This window comes from Coregonus clupeaformis, chromosome 20, assembly GCF_020615455.1.
Source record: "Coregonus clupeaformis isolate EN_2021a chromosome 20, ASM2061545v1, whole genome shotgun sequence".
NCBI lineage: Eukaryota > Metazoa > Chordata > Actinopteri > Salmoniformes > Salmonidae > Coregonus > Coregonus clupeaformis.
Window position 1 is genome coordinate 61,296,288 of NC_059211.1, and position 6,406 is coordinate 61,302,693.

Genomic DNA, 6,406 nt, shown 5'->3' on the forward strand with positions numbered 1-6,406 from the left:
CCACTATTCATACTCCTCCTCAATTCATACAAATTGGGGTTCACCCCTGAGGGCAGATTGTGACTGTTTGGCCCCTCTGGACTGTGTTCAGAGTCACGCGATGGTAGCAGTGGTCCCCTCCAGAGGCCAGTGGCCCCCCTCTATTTATACAGAGCCCTGGTCTGGTGTGACGGCTCCTGTTGTCTGTGGCCTGGCTCTCTGAATAGCCAGCTTTCTCCTCTGTAGGACCACCATGCTAGTAGGGAGCATGGGTTACAGGGGGACAGGGGGGCTCTGTGGACTGGGTGCAAATGGAACACGCTAATAAAATGTTAGACTGACTCTCTGTCTCTTTCTGTCTCTTTCACTGTCAATAAAACTTATTCTGCCTCCTATTATTCTCAACCACACTCTCTCCCTACGTCTTTCTTTTGCTCTCTCTCTCACTCACTCGCTCTCTCTCTCTCTCTCTCTCTCTCTCTCTCTCTCTCTCTCTCTCTCTCTCTCTCTCTCTCTCTCTCACATACTCTCATTCTCTCTTTCTCTCTTTCTCTCTCTCATTCTCTCTCTCTCACACATACTCTCTCTCTCTCACATACTCTCATTCTCTCTCTCTCGCTCTCACATACTCTCATTATCTCTCTCTCTCACATACTCTCATTCTCTCTTTCTCTCTCTCTCATTCTCTCTCTCTCTCACTGATACTCTCATTCTCTCTCTTTCTCTCTCTCTCTCACATACTCACATTCTCTCTCTCTCTCTCACATACTCTCTCTCTCTCACATACTCTCATTCTCTCTCTCTCGCTCTCACATACTCTCTCTCTCTCTCTCTCTCTCTCTCTCTCTCTCTCTCTCTCATACTCTCTCTCTCTCTCTCTCTCTCTCTCTCTCTCTCTCTCTGTCATGTTATCCTTCTTGGATGTCTGCCGACATACATTATGGTTGCATAGGTTTTGATCTACTAAACACACACACACACACATACACTTACACACACACACACACACACACACACACCACTAATGCCACCAACGCGTGCCCAAACTTGCGCCATGCGTCAGATTACTTCGACAGGGTGGAGCGTTGGCTGAACGAGGGAATATTCCAGGAGTCAGAATTTCAGGCATTTGCTGTCGTTTGCTCCGGCACCTTGGTTATGCAGGCAGGGAGCAGCTGCTGTCATTACAGACACTGTACGGTGTGTGTGTGTCTTTCCCTCCCAACAGGCTTGGGAGAAACCCTCTCGCTGCACCAACCAGCCACTCCCACACAGGGAAGAATGGGAGTAGGATGATGTCGACCCCAAGCCACTGATCTTTGTGTTTTATATAGAGTTTGTATTTAGTTATATTTCCACATACAGTAATAGAAAACTAGTACTAAAAAACCTCACCTAATTGGTCCAGAAAAATGTACTCATAACAGAATACCTGAGAGACTAACTACAGGTCTATAACCATAATTAAAACTAAGATTTGGTTTGGACTACATAGATACAGTGGGGGAAAAAAGTATTTAGTCAGCCACCAATTGTGCAAGTTCTCCCACTTAAAAAGATGAGAGAGGCCTGTAATTTTCATCATAGGTACACGTCAACTATGACAGACAAAATGAGGAAAAAAAATACAGAAAATCACATTGTAGGATTTTTAATGAATTTATTTGCAAATTATGGTGGAAAATAAGTATTTGGTCAATAACAAAAGTTTCTCAATACTTTGTTATATACCCTTTGTTGGCAATGACACATGTCAAACGTTTTCTGTAAGTCTTCACAAGGTTTTCACACACTGTTGCTGGTATTTTGGCCCATTCCTCCATGCAGATCTCCTCTAGAGCAGTGATGTTTTGGGGCTGTCGCTGGGCAACACGGACTTTCAACTCCCTCCAAAGATTTTCTATGGGGTTGAGATCTGGAGACTGGCTAGGCCACTCCAGGACCTTGAAATGCTTCTTACGAAGCCACTCCTTCTTGCCGGGCGGTGTGTTTGGGATATTGTCAGCTGAAAGACCCAGCCACGTTTCATCTTCAATGCCCTTGCTGATGGAAGGAGGTTTTCAATCAAAATCTCACGATACATGGCCCCATTCATTCTTTCCTTTACACGGATCAGTCGTCCTGGTCCCTTTGCAGAAAAACAGCCCCAAAGCATGATGTTTCCACCCCCATGCTTCACAGTAGGTATGGTGTTCTTTGGATGCAACTCAGCATTCTTTGTCCTCCAAACACGACGAGTTGAGTTTTTACCAAAAAGTTATATTTTGGTTTCATCTGACCATATGGCATTCTCCCAATCCTCTTCTGGATCATCCAAATGCACTCTAGCAAACTTCAGACGGGCCTGGACATGTACTGGCTTAAGCAGGGGGACACTAACTCCTGAGTGGCGCAGTGGTCTAAGGCACTGCATCGCAGTGCTAACTGTGCCACTAGAGATCCTGGTTCGAATCCAGGCTCTGGCGCAGCCGGCCGCGACCGGGAGACTCATGGGCGGCGCACAATTGGCCCAGCGTTGTCCAGGGTAGGGGAGGGAATGGCCGGCAGGGATGTAGCTCAGTTGATAGAGCATGGCGTTTGCAACGCCAGGGTTGTGGGTTCGATTCCCACAGGGGGCCAGTATAAAAAAAAAATGTATTCACTAACTGTAAGTCGCTCTGGATAAGAGCGTCTGCTAAAATGTAAATGTCTGGCACTGCAGGATTTGAGTCCCTGGCGGCGTAGTGTGTTACTGATGGTAGGCTTTGTTACTTTGGTCCCAGCTCTCTGCAGGTCATTCACAAGGTCCCCCCGTGTGGTTCTGGGATTTTTGCTCACCGTTCTTGTGATCATTTTGACCCCACGGGGTGAGATCTTGCGTGGAGCCCCAGATCGAGGGAGATTATCAGTGGTCTTGTATGTCTTCCATTTCCTAATAATTGCTCCCACAGTTGATTTCTTCAAACCAAGCTGCTTACCTATTGCAGATTCAGTCTTCCCAGCCTGGTGCAGGTCTACAATTTTGTTTCTGGTGTCCTTTGACAGCTCTTTGGTCTTGGCCATAGTGGAGTTTGGAGTGTGACTGTTTGAGGTTGTGGACAGGTGTCTTTTATACTGATAACAAGTTCAAACAGGTGCCATTAATACAGGTAACGAGTGGAGGACAGGGGAGCCTCTTAAAGAAGAAGTTACATGTCTGTGAGAGCCAGAAATCTTGCTTGTTTGTAGGTGACCAAATACTTATTTTCCACCATCATTTGCAAATGAATTCATAAAAAATCCTACAATGTGATTTTCTGGAAATTTCTTTCTCAATTTGTCTGTCATAGTTGACGTGTACCTATGATGAAAATTACAGGCCTCTCTCATCTTTTTAAGTGGGAGAACTTGCACAATTGGTGGCTGACTAAATACTTTTTTTCCCCACTGTATGAGACTACTTTTAAAACCTGCCGATGTTCTCAGTATCAACACAGACCCACGTTATTCCCCTTATCGCCTCTCACAGCCCCACACTGCACTTGCTGGGCATTCCCCAGACTTAAAGAGTTAAGACCTGATGACAACTTGTTCTGGTTTTATTTCTGTACATCGCGTTTGTCGGACATATTTGTTTATGCTGTGGTGTCTGGTGATCACAACCCTGGATCTGGATTATGTGTCCTGTTTCGTGTTGCATTGACGGGTTGGGCTACTGCTACGGCATGAATACTGTTAGGCCCAGTTCTAAAACAAACTCTAGAACCTTCTCTCCCTACAGATGCAGAATCTTAATTTGATCACCCTGTTGCAGGATAACTTTCCTGCAATGCAGGGAATTTAAAACTTGTATTGTGTTTGAGGTTTAAAAAGGCTTCTGAAATTTCAGTCTTGGTTTTCCCCTACAAAAATGTATATTAATAATAATCCACATAATTATTCACATTTCCTGATGCTGCAGGATTATTTTTCTGCTGAGCAAACTGGCTAAAATAAAGATCCTACATCTGTAGTTCCACCCTAAGGTGTTTGTAGATCTGAGGGAAGTGGATAGTTGTAAGCAACATGGTGGAAGTTACCCAAAGTCCATTAGGAAGGCTCTGTAATAAAACCATTACCATATTGCTTAAACCTATCCAGCCCCTTCATATCCGAAATCACTAAATGGGGCCTATGGCTAGGGGATAGGTCTCAGTATGGAAAGGGATGGGGACTAGTGTAATCGAAGAGGGTAGCAACTAGTCCTTTATAAATAGTCAGGAAGCAAGCACACGTGGAATGATTGCTCAGAAATGCAGACAAACATTTAACCTGATGGGACATGAAGAAAGATAAAGATAGACAGAGAGAGGGGTTGAGAGGTGCACAGGGGGATATAGGACACTTTTTGCTCCTGTGTTGTCTTGTCTCCATGGACTGCAGTCCGCAATTTTTAACTTATCAGTTGCCATGTAGATATTGCTTATACAGAAATTAGCTTCATTATCTTCTTTAGTTTTCATTAACTAATCTATACTGAACAAAAATATAAACGAAACATGTAAAGTGTTGGTCCCATGTTTCATGAGATGAAATAAAAGATCCCAGAAATGTTCCATATACACAAAAAGCTTATTTCTCTCAAATTTTGGGCACAGATTTGTTTACATCATCTGAGGAGGGGGAGGGGGGTGCTGATGAGTATTTCTGTCTGTTTATGGGGAAAAACTCATTCTGATTGGCTGGGCCTGGCTCCCCACTGGGTGGACCTGGCTCCGAAGTGGGTGGGCCTATGCCCATGGCTGCGCCCCTGCCCAGTCATATGAAATCCATAGATTAGGGTTTAATGAATTTCTTTCAATTGACTGATTTCCTTCTATGAAATGTAACTCAGTAAAATCTTTGAAATTGTTGCATGTTGCATTTATATTTTTGTTCAGTATGTATTTTATTTATACAGGGGATCACCCCTCTACCAATGCCACTGAAACATGGGCTTTCAGATGTCCCTGTAAACTAGGTAATTTTCAACACCATTGAATGTAGGCTATGTTTGTTCATAGGATCCACTGTCATGTTTTGTTTCACTTATGGGACATCAACTGTTTCTGAGGTTGGCCTTTTGTAGATACTGTGGGTCTTCTGTTGCCATAGCAGACATGTCTGTCATCGCTGATGCCCCTTGTCGATACAGACACATCAGAGAATATGTGATGCAACAGTTTGTCCTTATATGCCATGTTGTTACTGTACTTTGGTAACCATGTAATACCAATGTATTAGGTCTAACAATGTAGCCTAATTACTCAGCTGTAGTAGCAAGTTAAATATAAGACAATGACTGAATTGTAAGAAAACTGGACGAATTTGTGTTTCAAATTCGTTCCATGTAGAAGTAAATAAAGTATTAGCTAAACATGAATACAATCTTCGGGTCGCACGAGGACGGCAGGTGTCACAGATTAATGCGGGGCTTATTAATAGGCATGATATTTTTGTACATGTTATAGTATTTTATCCATAGGCCTATAAGCACCATTTAATTACGATTTGGAGAAATGAAAAAAAACGTTGTAAGTCCAATTTTCCATTACATAGGCTAATTAATTCGATATATGTTTTTAGCCTGTAGGCCTTCTATTTCAAGGATTAAAAGCGTTCATAGACAATAGCCTATATAATCCATTCCAAATAATATCGCTAATTTCTATTTAAATGAAGAGGACAAATTCAGAGTTTTGTTTTCTAACAAAAAATTTTTTTTCGATAATCAGACTGGGCTATCTTATTTCAGTGAGCACGAGAAAATACTCTTCCAAACATAGCTGATGATATTTTGTTGAGTAGGCTTACTATGTCTGACTGCAAATATTTTCCCAAACGAATTGTTTCTATTTCGTCTATATTCCTTTAAGATAGACTTTCAGCCTATAGCAATAGCCTATACATTAATTGAACTGTAATGAAACAAATGATGTTTTAAATTAACAATTAGCTAGAAATGTACTATAATTCATGTAGCCTAAGTAGCGTGACATCTAAATGTAAGATTAAAATACATTATTTCAAAGAAATTAATGAACTAAGCATGAAACTAAGCATTTATGATTAAACACATGCACCTTCAAAATACTACATTTTGCTCTTACAATTTTTAGCACAGAAAACGAGAAACAAAGTGATGATATGGGGAAATGGGTGCTACATGGAACGAGAAGGATGTGGACAACAATGTGAAAAATTGAAAAGCTTAAGGCAATTCCACCAACAACACTTTCAACTGCTATTTCATTGTATGAAGCAACTTTAAACGACATTATCAACTAATTAAATATTTTAATCATCATTGCAATGCAGTGCAGCCAGTGTTAGTTGGCGTTGACGCGCGAGATACAATTCCCCACTGTAGGGCCTAGGCCTATCCAACGACGCAAAATTACGCAACAAATAGTTCATTTTTTACATTTTAGTCATGACGCTCTTTTCCAGA